Source organism: Podarcis cretensis (genome assembly GCF_951804945.1).
Source record: "Podarcis cretensis genome assembly, chromosome: 7".
NCBI classification, from domain to species: domain Eukaryota; kingdom Metazoa; phylum Chordata; class Lepidosauria; order Squamata; family Lacertidae; genus Podarcis; species Podarcis cretensis.
This window is the reverse complement of record NC_137176.1, coordinates 31,252,210-31,267,223: the sequence shown is the minus strand read 5'-3', so window position 1 is coordinate 31,267,223 and position 15,014 is coordinate 31,252,210. Positions and strand designations below refer to the sequence as shown.

The window sequence follows — 15,014 nt, the reverse complement described above, 5'->3', positions numbered from 1 at the left end:
TGCCTATTGCAAATAACCGCAGCTGTCCCTAACCAAGCTACTGAGAGTCAAACAGGAAAAAGCATTTGTGTGTATTCAAATCCCAATGGTCAGAGGCAATTTGTAACAGATTGAAAAAAGGGTGGACTTTCCCCCCTCATAATTTTCTTCTAGATGTGTGTTTGCAAAGTAAACACGCAACTGGGACACTCTAGATGGGAAAAAGCAGTTTGGGAGACCTAAAATTGAGGAGGCAGCTGAAAGGGAAATGTTTAAGCACATCCCGCACACCCCACTGTTTCCCTAAGGGGTTAGGCTGACCTGATGCTGCTTTGCAGTAAGGAAGCACATCTGCATGCAACATAGACCATAAGTAGCAAAGCACCCCTGCCTGTGGCTCCTTCTATTGCTTTCTACTTCATTTTCTAGGTTGGAAAGAAAAGAAAAGCACTATAACAGACCTGTTCTTTGCTAGTCCTCTGGCTGCCACCACTTAGGAATTCCTTCCAATTTATTTACTATGGGGAACAGTGTCCAAATCGGGTCACCACACTTCAAGGCGAATAAAAAAAAATTGGGGGATGGGGAGAGAGGACAGTCCTGGAAGGCAACAAAAATGGTAAGAAAACAGCAGACAGAACTTGGGTGCACTTGCAGGCATACACAGTGAACAAAGGGGTGGGAAGCAGAACAAGACAAACGTGAGACATATCTGGGATGGAATAAGGCCACAGTGTGATGGACTGATTAAAGAGAAACAAGTTTGGCATGGATCCAATAATCAAGCAGCCCAAGTGCTGGTCAATACACTGTCATACCAAAAGGGGAATGTCTAATGTTTAGGGTCCACTATGAAATGAACTGATGTGGGTGGCGCTGTGGGTTAAACCACAGAGCATAAGACTTGCTGATCAGAAGGCCGGCGGTTCGGATCACAAAGACGGGGTGAGCTCCCATTGCTCGGTCCCTGCTCCTGCCAACCTAGCAGTTCGAAAGCACAGCAAAGTGCAAGTAGATAAACAGGTACTGCTCCGGCAGGAAGGTAAATGGCGTTTCCGTGTGCTGCTCTGGTTCGCCAGAAGCGGCTTTGTCATGCTGGCCACATGACTCGGCCAATAAAGCGAGATGAGCGCCGCAACCCCAGAGTCGGTCATGACGGGCCTAATGGTCAGGGGTCCCTTTAACTTTACCTATGGCATGAACTATTTTCAGGGGAACCCTTAGAGACAACATGGTAGGGGGCACTATGGCCCATCAGCCCCCAAGCTAGCCTTCTGGTCAGAGAGCACGGTCCTCCATGTTTCCATAAAGAGAACTCTCCTTGAGATGGGGCCGGTTGTCTTTCTGTTCCATCCCTTCTACGGATCCAGCCCAGTGCCCCTTCTGCCCTTACAAAGCTGTGACATAGGATAAATGCAGCATTACAATTTTGCTATGAGGTAGACAAAAACAAGCAAGTCATGGACTATGGCCATTCCATCAGTTAGTTTAAAAAAAATCCTGCCTGGTCCTGTGGGTGAGGGTAAGCATGCCTGGGCCCCTTAATAAACCCTAGGAGCAGACCTGAGCAGAAGTCCTCACTCAGATCTGCTTTCCAGGCTCCACTCATGTAGGTCGGAGTGTGCGGGGTAAAGTCTGCTGTTTGTCCCCCAAAGCCATGTGCAGCTGCAAATTGTGCTTTCCTTTGGACGTCACTGAAGCTGGGAAGCTGGGTCTTGTCGTCTGGTCAGACCAGGGCCTTCATGCACCCTGCCCTGGCTTGCAACTCATAGATGTGTTGATGCTGCCAACACAGAGGCTTGACTTAACCCCCAGAGGTGCACTCCATGGGGGGGGGGGGAGAGAGAGAGAGAGAGAGAGAGAGAGAGAGAGAGAGAGAGAGAGAGATGGATGCCAACAACAAGGATATGAACTATAGTCTTTTGACAAGGGTACAGGCTTTGGGGAGTATTCTCGCTTCTGTCAGGGAGTTAATGTCCCTTCCAGCTCTCAATTATGTAACAAACATCTTCCAAACATTTTCATAATACCTGGGACAAAACTACTGAAAAAGACCATTTGTCAAGGAAACAGGTCACCAGAATAAAATACAAAAGTGAGAAAAGGCTTGTGCTATTTAAATATCATAAACACTTTGCTAACCACTCGCAGATGTAAATACAGACGCTTTTGCCAGATGCCCATCTTCAAAAACTTTGCTCAATTTTTCATTATTTTGAAGATGCAATAAAGCCTGTTTGCTGATTAAAAGGACACTGGCTTTAAGAGAGACTCTAGTGATATGGTAACTAATAATGTTTTTTAAAAACCTTAAGTATTTTCCAGCATTACACCCATTGGCTAGGCCAAGGTCTTATTTCTTCCTCCCCAGAGAAAACGTATAATACAGGCAATAAGTGAAACCAAAACAAAGTGCTATCAAATGCAGAATGCAAACAAACTGGGAAAGGATCTTTTCCTCCAGTAATTTCTATTTTGTAGTAATTGTGTGCAGTAATTGCGGCAACCAATTTTGAGAATGACTTTTTAAATGTATGAGAAATCCTTGCTATTTTGACACGTGCAATTTACAAGTACAAAACTCTTTACATCATTTCTTCCCTTCTTACCCTCGCCATGACCCTGAGAACTAGAAAACAATTTCCATTTTACTGAAGGGAAACTAAGGCCACACAAGAGTGACCTTACTGCAAGCTGCCAGTGGTTGAACTGAAGTTGCTCAGCTTTAGCACAAAGACGCCAGCTTCTGCATCACGTTATCCTGGGCTTTTAAATGCAGAATTTGCAAACAAGTCTTACTGAAATCAATTAATTATTTCCCTGAAAAAGCATTTTTGTTAACTACTCTGTTTTTGTGCATTTTGGTTTAAATGGAAAAGTGAACGCTAAACAGGCAAGAAGATGCAATCCAGCATTGTCCTATACCATGAACCATTAGGACACTATATAGCATTTCAGACCAGGCAAAAATGCCACCAACCAGAAACAGCAACAAGCCTGAGTTTAGAAATCACAAGGCTGATTCTTGCTGCATCCAGATCTTTCTGCTATCTGCTGAGTTCCCTGAACTGCCGAGCCTCACTGTACTCTGCCATGTTCCTCCACTGTGCAACATGTGAGTTATGGACTCCCCCATCCCCTGCATACATTCTCTGCTATTTAGCCACTGGGATGTAATTCAGCAAGAGTTCAGATGCTTCATGTCCTTGGTGCTAACTGTAGCCCAACTGCACATGTTAAAATAGCAACCAATTTTTCTCTGTTTTTGATTTTGCATTAATATTCCACTTTTCCTCCAAGAAGTTCAAGGTGATGTACATGCTTGGCTCCCACTTCTGATGTTAAGCCTAACAACCACCCAGTGAGGTTAAGCTAAGAGGCAGTGATTGCCCTAAGGCCTGGCAATGACTACACTAAGGTCCAATGCCCTCCTATTCTTGTGTCAGCAGCGATAGGGAAAACCTCTGGTCCATGGGCCTAATTATGCCCATCAGGCCATTTTGGCAAAGCCAGACTCATCTGCCCTACACCTGATGCCATAAATTATGTCAGATGTGGGGCAGGGAAAAGTGGCAGCTCGGCCAAGAGAAGAGATTTCACATCAGAGAAACCACCACCTACCAGAATAACCCCTCTGAGTTTGGCAGTCACATGATCCAGGAGAACCAATCCTATGCCTCTGCCTGTCACATAGCTCTAATGCCTATACACCCTCAGTCTGGAAAACATCAGAAAGAAGCAACTAGGATACCTGTAGCTGCTTCCAGATTTTTCTGCTGCCTGGTTCCACTCCTCCCCCCCACAAGCAGCTGGTTGTCAGGGTGTGAAGAGAGCCCAGAACAGCCAAAATACCAACAATCAGCTGGGAATGGCAACATTGGAGAGTTTTCAAGGTTCTCTAGTGCAGCCAAGGGGGCTGGAGAAAGAAATTTGTATTCAACTGGAGGGAGTATGTTAAATGCAACCTGCTTACTCTGAGAAGAAAATGCTCTGGTTTTAGGAACATTTCCCCCCTTCAAAAGGACTAACTGTCAATCAGCTGGTCAGTGGTCCCAGGGAACCTCTTTGAAGACGCATTCCTAGAACCAATCAGATGATTGGCTCTGGTAGCAGGTCTTCAAAGGGGGCTGCTTTAAGCGCTCATGAATAACTTTGCACTTTGAATAACAAGTGTGAATCATCTCATGTTCCATCACCTGGCATCATAATACTAAGTCCACCTGTCAAAGTTGGCCCATGAGGGTACGTGGGGGAGATAAGGACCTGGGCCATAGGCTGGATCCAGTTCTCCACCCCTGTTACACAGGGAGTACCACAAACTACTGCTGCCTCTGCCTCTTTCAACATCCATGCTATAGCTGTACCATTCATGGTCCATGTTTTTTCATAAGAAAGCCTATTGTTGCTGCTTCTGGAATAAGAGCCACTGCTCAGAACACTTGGCCACCATGAGTTGCTTCCCACCCACCAGCTAAGTTTTAACCAATTAGGTTTCAAACTTCCAAATTGCTAGTGAATTAAACGCATGACTCGCTGATGTGGTAGTGAGACAGAATGCATGTTGTTGTCGTTGCTGCTGATGTTGTTTTAAAAAACACTCATACGGTAAAAGACATGTTGTACTTAGCAGCCACAGAAGTGGAACAAAAAAGAAAACTGGAACAGAAAGAAAAGAAAAGAAAAAGTCTGGAAGGATGTGCAACATTTTAAAAATCCCAGCAAGTTTCAGAGGAATGTGTACGTGCAAATATAAAAAGCTTTTCCCATGAGTAAAGTGGGAGTGGCAAGGTTCCTGGAATGAAAGACGAATCGTATGAAATGCAGACTTGGAACTCCTTTATTGCTAATAAGGAAAGCAAGCAGTTACAGTTCTGCAGAAATGCTGACAGCTTTACAAATCCTTCAGTTAACCCAGGGCCACAGACGAGGTCATGTATATGTGCGCGCACTTGCACCACTCTACTAAAGTAATGACCCTGAAAAAAGCAGAATTTGTTCATCATGTCTGTATACAGTGTCCATATCAGCAAGGGAAAGTAAGTTATTAGCAATTAGATATCTAGTGTGGAAAAGGGGAGGACAGGATAATGAGATACGACCTTATGTTTCACCCAATCCCTTCTTCGAATAGTTTTGCCAAGTTAAACAGAAATATCCTCCATATTAGTGGCCCAGAGAGAAGAAAAGATACTCATCATTATCAGAGAATAAATTATTTTCAAGTCACCAAGCATAACAGCGGTTAATTTGTTTTGCCTACAAACCAGCACAGCCCTGACTCCCAACAGAGATCTTGGCTCAAGTGGAGGTTTGCCATTCCAACAACCTCACCTCACTTTACAAGCATGGTTCCTTATAACTCACCAGTGTGAACCTGCAGTAATTCATCTAGCTTCTGCATTTAACTTCTGCCTATGAGTGTATCTTTTTTTAAAAAAAGATATACAAAACACATTAAGAAAAATAAGGAGCATAAGGCTCTGGTAGGTACAACATATGCAATGCAAAACTACTTGTTAGAATACTCGTGCAAGCAAAAGCTATTTTAAAAAGCTCTAAGCACTTTCCAGTATGCCTGGCTGTTATAAATGTTGGTGAAGTGTCACTTGGTTTGCATCTCTCCCATTCCTTTTCTCCTAAATAACATTCCACACAAGCTGTATTTTTGACAAGGGAGTATATTGTCTGGCTCTGTTTAATGTAAGAAAAATGCTTTTTCTATGTCTATTTCTGTTATTAAAAACATATTCGTGACTTCAACTTAATAGCTATCTGGAGGGAAACATAATACAAGCCAATCATTTTAATTTACTTATCCTGCACTTTTCAAAGATGCACAGTATAGCTTACCCCACAAGAGAGTTGGAGACACACAAAAGAAAGTTGCTTGCCCTATTCTAGAAATTCCAGAGCTCTGTATGTTCGGAAAGACTAAAGGCTCACTACTTACTTTGATACTGGGGGATATTTTAGTTATCAAAAGCACACAATTTATTGTGCACAGCCATTATGTTTCTGTAAACTACATCTGGTTAACATTTTTGCACAAGCTCTTGAATCACAAAGGCCTCATATCCACGATCCATCCATCTTGTTTCATTTTTTAACTCCTGCCAGGAGTGCATGCACAACTAAGCAGCACAGCCACAAGCTACCCAAATAGCACTTGTGCCAATAAAAAAGCCCCCACCAGAAATAATGTTTGTGTTGATGGTACTTCTCCCTTACCCACCATAAATGCTTCCGTGAGCATGGTTACACCAGGTTGTTTCATGCATCCAGGTTGGTGGTTGCTTAAAAACAGACTGTTTATACGGAATTTGTGTTAACTGGGTTTCAGTTTAGATCACTAGTTTAGTCTTAAGAATTGAGAAAAAATATCAGTTTCCATCTGTGCTGTACACTTCTGATCTGTCAAATGATGCAATGCGGTATAAGCCAACTCACAGAATATGCTTCTTGTCTGTATTGAGTAGTCAAACTATTTCTGATCAAGAAAAATGTAAAAACCCATCTTTCTTTTTTTAGCCAATCACCACATCTGTACTTTTTTTCACAGGAAAGCACTGCAAAAACATACCAGATTATTATTTTTTAACTGTCTTGGCAAATAGTCATAAAAATGCTGAACTCATGCTCTCTGCTCTGCTTGCATGCAATAAGAGACCCTGAAAACCATGATTCACTCCTCAAGCAGAAATGAATCTGACTGGCCATAACTGTCAGGAATGAGGAGAGAAATGTAAGGACCAAAGGATAAAGCACTGCTGAAAACTACAAAATGCTGGAGTAAGTAATATTTTATAATGATCTAACACAAAGCAACCAATATGTTGCAAAACATCCCAGTTTTCCAACTATTCAAGGGCAGAGAAACAAGAGAGATGGGAACGTGCACACAGATGGGTACAGCGCTACAATTATTGCACCATTTTTATTTCTAAAATGTACAAGCAGTGCGACTGCTTTTAGCAGAATCAACTCTGGAGATCAATGGGGTGACAGATGTCACAGCCAGATTGCCCTCACATACTGAATTTTACAAGGCACCTATTTAACACACAGGCAAAACGGAAAACAAAATCCATAGTGCCAGCTTTCATTTAAGAGACGGGGCACTCATTAATAGCATTATTCACTGTTATCAACTGTTTACTTGCCTTCCACCAGTTTCAGTATTCTCATGGCATGACTAAACAGCATAAAAACACATAGCATGATATCCCCGGTTCCATTCAGAAGCTTCTGAAGCTCAGATTAAAGGCAGTCTGTTCAACAATCCCGTCACTATTAAGTAACTCATCAGAAAATAAAGAGGGAATTATCAAATGGGAATTGAGAAGTAATTATTTCTCTGAAGCAGAGGAAACTCCACTTCTAAGAGGAGGGGCTTCTCCTTAGCCACATGTGAGAACTAGAGCCTCCTAATCAGAAAATAAAATACTGTATATGGTTAGATGTGCACCATTTTTAACCATTTTTAACTACAAGAGGCATGTTGAGAATAAGCTTTAGATTCAGTTGTATGAAATAATCCAACACAGTGTGTTACCATGCAGAATTTCCCCTAGGTCCACTCTGCCCACAACAGAAACCACTACATCTAAATTCTTAATATTTCCAGGGGGGCATTAATATGACCTCCACAGCACACATTTATGGGCATGGCAGAATATCATTCACATAATCAGGTCACTGGATCATTCATACAGACCTTATGAAGAATCTGAAGTTATCAAGGGCCTATCCACTTTATGAGTGTCTGGTAAACTCCAGTCACTCCTGGATTAAGCATATTATCTGAAATCATTTCAAATCACAGGCCCAGGCTTGGAATAGAAACTGCCTTGGGTTGCTCAATGAGATGATCTTTAACTTGAGAGAGACAAGAAAAGTGTGACTGTGTTGGTTCTTTTGGACCGCTCAGTGGCTTTCAGTAACATCAGGGGTTGAAGGCACATGCTGCCGGCCTCCCCATTGTTCTTTGCAGAGTGGCGCCTATGTTTGTATCATTTATTATTCTTAGGATCCTTGTCTATAAAACCCAATAAAAAGTTATTTAAAAACAAAAATGAACAAACTGAGAATCAATCCAGACAAGACTGTGGTACTGCTGGTGGGTGGTTCTAAGAGACCAGCATTCAACCGGTTCTGGAAGGAGTTACACTTCTCCTAAATATTCCAGTTTACAGATTGGCAGGGGAGGAGGGCTTTTGGATCCAGCATTGTCATTAGAAACTCAAGGAGGATCTGTGGCCAAAAGCACCTTTTATTAACTTCAGCTAATATGCCAGCTCCATATTTATTTACTTTTTTGCTTTCATTGTTTTTTGCTGATTTTAATTGTGATATATTGTAATTTTTTTAGCATTGTTTTGTTTGCTTGTAAGCTGTCTAGGTGATATTTCTTGCTGGGCAGCTATATTAATTTGCTGAAATACTAAATATAACATTTCATTACTGTAACAACAACAACAACAACAACAACAACAACAACAACAACAACAGGGGTTAGGGGTTTATCTCTATGCCATAACTAAGCCTAGACCCAATAGGTAAGAACCCAGATCTTGGCTACTAGATTTCCAGAAGTGGGTAATTGAAATATAGGGGTACAAGAAGGCAAGAGTGAAGATGTAATTAATTGCAGCCAGGACTGTGATACTCAACAAAGATCTGCCCATGCAAATATGTCACTGTGGTCAGCAATGTGTGGCAGCTATGCAGGAAGACAGTTTGATGGTAGTGATTATAGGAAAAGGAGGTGAAAATATAACTTACAGTATCATAATGCTCTTATACAAATATTTGATGCAGCCAAAACTGGAATACTGTTTGGTTCTGATCATACCATTTCATAAACCTTATTGAAGAGTTGAAAGAAGGGCAGAAAATGTGATTAGGGGGCTGGAATAAAGAAATGCTGTGATGTTTAGGACTTTTAGTTCAGGAAGAAGTTGAGTGCGGGTGGGAGGGGAAAGATTGGTTAAAGGTTTATAAAACTATGCAGGATGCAGAAAAAGTGGGTGGAAATAAGTTATTCTTCTGATATAATAGTAGAATTTGGTGTCATCTAATGAAACCAATTGGAAGTGGATTCAGGACAGACTAAAGAAAGTAATTTACATAACACATTACAGAATTCAAAGCCTAAATATGTGGTGATGGGGATTAGACAAATTAATGCAGGATTGCTCTGTCTATGGCTACTAGTCATTATGGCTTTATGGAATATGCATTTTTAGGGGACACATGCCAGTGAAAACTAGTTGCTAGGAGGCAACAATGATGGAGGGCTATTGCATTCCTGATTCCTAGTTGTAGGCTTCCAAAAGGCATCTGGTTGGCTATGGTAGGAAACAGAAAAGTGGACCTTTTGATCTGATCTAACAGGTTTCTTCTTAGGTTGTTAAATTACAATGCTGTAACAGACGTAAAACTAAAGCAAATATTAAACAAGTGCCTGGGATAAAATGGCCTTCACCTCTAAAACAAAGACTCAAAATACCCAGAGAACAGTTGGTCAGTTATTTTATCTAAGTGGGTTAATTTTACTTTTCAAAATCACAAAGTGTAGGGAAACATATAAACCAAATCTAGCCTCTAAAGGCTTTGAATTCATAAAATAAATATAAGGTTCTCAAATATGTCCCAATTGTTAAACTATTCATGATCAGGTCATGAAGTACAAAATTTCAACAAACAAGAGCCATCACTGTCAGTCAGTTCTTCACTCCCAACTACAGTGGTACCTCAGGTTACATACACTTCAGGTTACATACACTTCAGGTTACAGACTCTGCTAACCCAGAAATAGTACCTCGGGTTAAGAACTTTGCTTCAGGATGAAAACAGAAATCGTGCTACGGCAGCAGCAGGAGGCCCCATTAGCTAAAGTGGTACCTCAGGTTAAGAACAGTTTCAGGTTAAGAACGGACCTCCAGAACGAATTAAGTACTTAACCCGAGGTACCACTGTACTACATTTATTCTTATAATCCAGCAGAAAGCTCATTAAAAACACACACCTCTAATTACTATCTATTTACACAGAAGTCAAATTTGAATTTGATTCTTCTGATACTTTCAGGTCTATTTTTTAAAAAATCAAAATTGTTTTCCTCCTTCCCCCTTCAGGTTCCTGTATTGTACATTGAAAGTAAAAGACATTAATAAAATATTGCTGCTAAGGACAACAAATGCTGCTCTCCAACAGACAGCAGGGGGCACTGATATCTTCCCCACAATTGCAAAAATAAAAATAAAAAAACACTATTTTAAATATGTATTCTCTAACTTACCATACATACATTTAACAACTCCATGAAAACAAGCTGCATTGGTAAATATTTACAAAAAGAAAGCAATAGCTACAAAACCAAGTCAACTAAATTATACAATATAATTTGTTAGGCATCACACGTTGCCAAAATGCCCAGTATCTCACACAGAATCTTCTCTGAACAACAAGTGTAAAGCAAAGCACTAAGCCATTTGCCTAAATTATCATCATCAACTACATTCTTTCCTCCAAGCTCAAAGGATCATCCAAGATTCTTTCCTCTCCTGTTTATCCTCACAGCCACCCAGTGGAATAGGTTAGGATGCAAAAGTGACTAGCCCACAGTCAAGTAGGGATGTGAACCTAGGTCTCCTCACTCCTAATGACTATATTATAGTGGTTCTAAATGAGAAGTCATGCGTACTCTTGGAACTATAACATCGGCTGTGATTTTTCCAGTCCAGGTTTCACAAATCTTACACAACAACATTGGGAAAAAGATGTACCTATACCTTTATACAGCAGCCCAGGGAGCAGGCTTATAATAGTCAGTTACTGATCTACTTGACTGAAAATAAATAAAAGGACAAGTTCCTTCACTGTAGATCAAGTGTTCTACAATAGTCAGTAGAGCAGGAGGTGGCTACAATTGTTTGTCCCAAATGACCCCATTGTCCCATGCCCAACGCTCTGAGAGTCAAATACCAATGCTGAGTTTAGCGAAACTGGGTGTGGCCACCCTACACCCTGCACTCTAACAAGCTTGCACACACACACACAAGCAGACAGATCATGACCAGGGTGGGGGTGTTTAGCATCCCCATCACAACATTAGGCTCCGCCCTCCCTGGCACTGTCTAGATTTTTTTTTTAATTGCCAGCAAATTAAAATCAGTGGGGTCATGAAAGGACCAGAAAAAGTTGCTCTGGAGACTACATCAATCCCTCAAACTGGGAGTGAGGTACATCTGTAGTGGATCTTGTGAACTCAGATGTTAGTTCATAAACGCACGACAGAGTAAATAATGACTATAGAATTTGAGCTTAAGAAAATCAACTCCAAAAAGCACTTAATATAGCCATACAGGCCCTTCATGCATGAAAAGAATTCAAGATGTTCAGTACTCACCGCACCACTCAGCTAATGAAGGGAGCAGGCAGGGGTGAGGGTGAGAGAGAAGAGGTTTCTGGATCAATTGCCCTTAAACAGGTGAGCTTCAGTGCTGAAGCTGTCAGTGCCTACTGTCTGTTCAGCATAAACATACACAGTCCCATTTCAGCAAAGTTTCCTCTCAGGGTGCTCTCCAACTACAGTACATTCTATGCAGAGTAAACCCAATGAAATTAATATTTACATGATTTATTTCATTGGGTCTACATTACAGTGGTACCTCAGGTTAAGTACTTAATTCGTTCTGGAGGTCTGTTTTTAACCTGAAACTATTCTTAACCTGAAGCACCACTTTAGCTAATGGGGCCTCCTGCTGCCACTGCACCGCCACTGCACGATTTCTGTTCTCATCCTGAAGCAAACTTCTTAACCCGAGGTAATATTTCTGGGTTAGCGGAGTCTGTAACCTGAAGTGTATGTAACCTGAGGCGTATGTAACCTGAGGTACCACTGTATTAATTTACATGCCTATTAATGTCAATGGATCTACTCTGAGTAGAACTAAATTGGGCAATCTTCATTATTCCATTAAAAAAAAAATTTAATCATGCTCTGTGCACTTTTCATCTGACTAGATCAGAGCTTTGCAAAGTTTGCAAGAATTTTTATAGACTACCCAGAATGGTACATGGCAGTACTATATTCTTGTCAGGCTTATGTAAAAGAATTAACAAACAAACATGAATGTGCCTAGATAAGCAATTCCAAGTCCACCCACCTTCTCCTTAGAAAAGCCACCATTACCACTCATGGGTTTGCCCACAATATTCAACTATCCCTGCAAAATGTTCTCTTAATGTTTACAATATTGGTTTAAGATGCAGGAAATGGAAATACTAAATGTTGTAATACATTTCAAACAATGAACTGCAGGCTTTCACAAGTCACTTAGGCTTGATTAATATTAGGAAGAAAGAAAGTTTTCTATTAAATATGAGGCTTCTCTACACCAGACATCATAACAAACAAAAACACTGCTACGACAATTAAACACAAATATGTAGTGCTCCAAGCTGCAGCAAGCAGTGTAGTAGTGCAAACTGTAAAATCCCAGCTGGCACTGTCAACTGATTGGGGAGTTGGGAGGGGATGTGCGAAAATTCACACTGAGTTTTTATGGAAGCCTATGGGAACCTGAACCAATAGCGCCGCCCTCCTGCGCACACTGCTATAGTTTCCACACAAGAGCAGCATTGCCCTACCTGCAATGTGCAACACAGGGGTATTCCAGTCACCCCCCAGGAGCACAGCAGTGATAGCAACTGGCAAGCGCAGTTTATGTCAAAAACACACTACTGCTGGCTCCGAATAAACATTAACACTACTACAGCACAGCTTATCCCACCTGATGATCTGTTATTCATTGTGCAATTTTCCTTCCTAAAACAACCAAGTGTATTAACGTGAAAGTATCAAAGTGTTTTGTCTGGAATTAATCATTCAGAAAGAGTAATGCTCCTAAGTGGCATGATTTAAATACACCTCCTCCATTCCAGCTACATACCGTGGACCGTAAAGTGCATGTCTTTACATGCAGCTGGTTGTTGAAATGACTCTCCTTGAAAGAGCAACACCCCAGCTCACAGCCACAATAAAATGCAAATTATGCACTGTGTAATTCAGCAAGACATTCTGCATATTTTAAAAAGCTCTTCCAATGATAGCTTTATCAGATTTTCACAAGAAGACTACTATAGTCATGGGTTTATACAAGTTCTTCACACTTCACCACTTCGAATTGCTTCGCACCATTCTAATTTTTGAATTTTGCTTATGTTAGTTAAACCATATTAAAACAGTAATGGCTGTGGAAGAGAGATACTTCAGTCAACAGTAACTGATATTGTGATATTATGAACCAAAAACATAAAATTCGATTCTTAAAGCAAAGTCATTAGAAGACAAAAATAGGAAGCTGGAATCATTCTGAGGGTGTGATATTCATACAACTTAAAAGCCAGTAAAATGCAAACAAGAGTTTTGTTATTTTTGCTTCACCTGATACAGGTCAAAATGCTGCTATTTTTTCATTCATATTCAGTATTTGTGGTTGATCAGGTTTCTAGTCTAATTTTAAGGTCACCGCTAGTACAGAGGATGGTTTTAAACTCAACCTCCAGGAGATGAACTAACAAGCAATTTAAAACATGTAATTAAACCTTTAAGTTTATACATTTTAAAAGAAATTTCCTTCCCCCCCTCCCACCAGAACAAATGACACTACCACTTATAGCAGAAATCAACGGCAACAACAAAATCATAAAGGGTGAATTTTGCTTGGAAGAATCAGAAAGTGGGAGGAAATATTAAAGATTTCAGATTCTACAGTTTGTGTGCAACTCCCAGGACTGAGTAGTAAAAAATATTTTATATACAAAAATCATATGAATAGGAGGTATATAAAAAGTTAACTATGTCCACCTCAGTATAAGGTTATCTATAAGATATGTGTGGCACATTAACATAAGATATTTAAGATTTTTAATTCTCACCTTATTTACATAGCACCTTTCAAAGTTGAAGATATATACTGTGGTGTTGGATCTCTTATCAAGGAGGCTGACGAAACTCAGAGCTTAGATTGTTGTTGTAGATGTTGATCCAAAAACTGAAGAGAAAGGAGGGAAAAAACAACTGTTAATTCACCCACTCATGAATAAAGTGCAAGGACACTTCTAGCAAAAATCTGAAGCCTGTTTTTGACTGTGCAGAATAACTTTTACCTGATGAAATGTGCTGCAGAATATGTATGCCACTGTAAATATAACAGTCTTAAAGTGCCACAAAATTCTGCTATATTTGCTGCAAGAGGCTAACACTGCAACTTGCCCTCTGGAAATTGAACTGACAGGGTTTTTTGTTGCTTAAAAATGGGGCCTAGACGTTTGTTCAAAAAGGAATCCGAACATATTTTTGGAAAACAGCTTTCTGTCTCTTGGAAAGGATACTGGATTCAGTAAAACTTTTCAGACACCAACCTTAGAGAGCAAATACCTAAGTTTTCTAACAAAGAGTTGCAGAAATTTGCTTGAAAGCCAGATTCCACAAAACCTTACAATTTAAGACTCCTAAAGCCAAATGAAAATAAAAATGAATCATACGCAGAACTCTAGATTCATTTTTCATTTCCTAACTTTTACATCACTCCTGTTTTTAGAAGCATTACAGGCTCTCTCTTTTGCACATTTTATTTTATTTAGCCTGATTGTAATTACATTTTAACACAGCTCTCTCTTTCTAGCTATAAAGGCTTGATGATATGGTGCAGCACAAAACAATGAATGTCCTGCAAGTCAGAATGTAACCCAGTGGGAGAGCAGACAACAGTCAGATGCATTTCTACTAAAAAGAATGCAGTAAAGTACCACAGAAGCTATACACAAGCATTCACAAAGTTTTCGCAATGTTTCAAATGCAGCATGGTTATCTACTTTGGAGGAAGCTGAACCGTGGCATGTGAAAGCCCTTGTCCAATGAACTATTACCAGAAAATAAGCATTTTGGATATACAAAATGCTCAGATATGTCGACACATGGTAATGAATTGTATTGGCATGGCATAAGAACAGCCTATATTGTCAGA

At 40.4% G+C, this 15,014-nt stretch overlaps 1 protein-coding gene across 19 annotated transcripts in view; it reads right to left on the bottom strand.

The window, feature by feature from the left end:
- Positions 1-15,014, bottom strand: part of ATXN1 (ataxin 1) — a 224,714-nt gene that overhangs the window by 190,546 nt on the left and 19,154 nt on the right. For all 19 annotated transcript variants that reach the window (XM_079983278.1, XM_079983281.1, XM_079983279.1 and 16 more), the window contains one exon: positions 13,924-14,039. The gene's annotated coding sequence lies outside the window, so the exon portion shown is untranslated. The remainder of the gene's footprint in view (positions 1-13,923; positions 14,040-15,014) is intronic.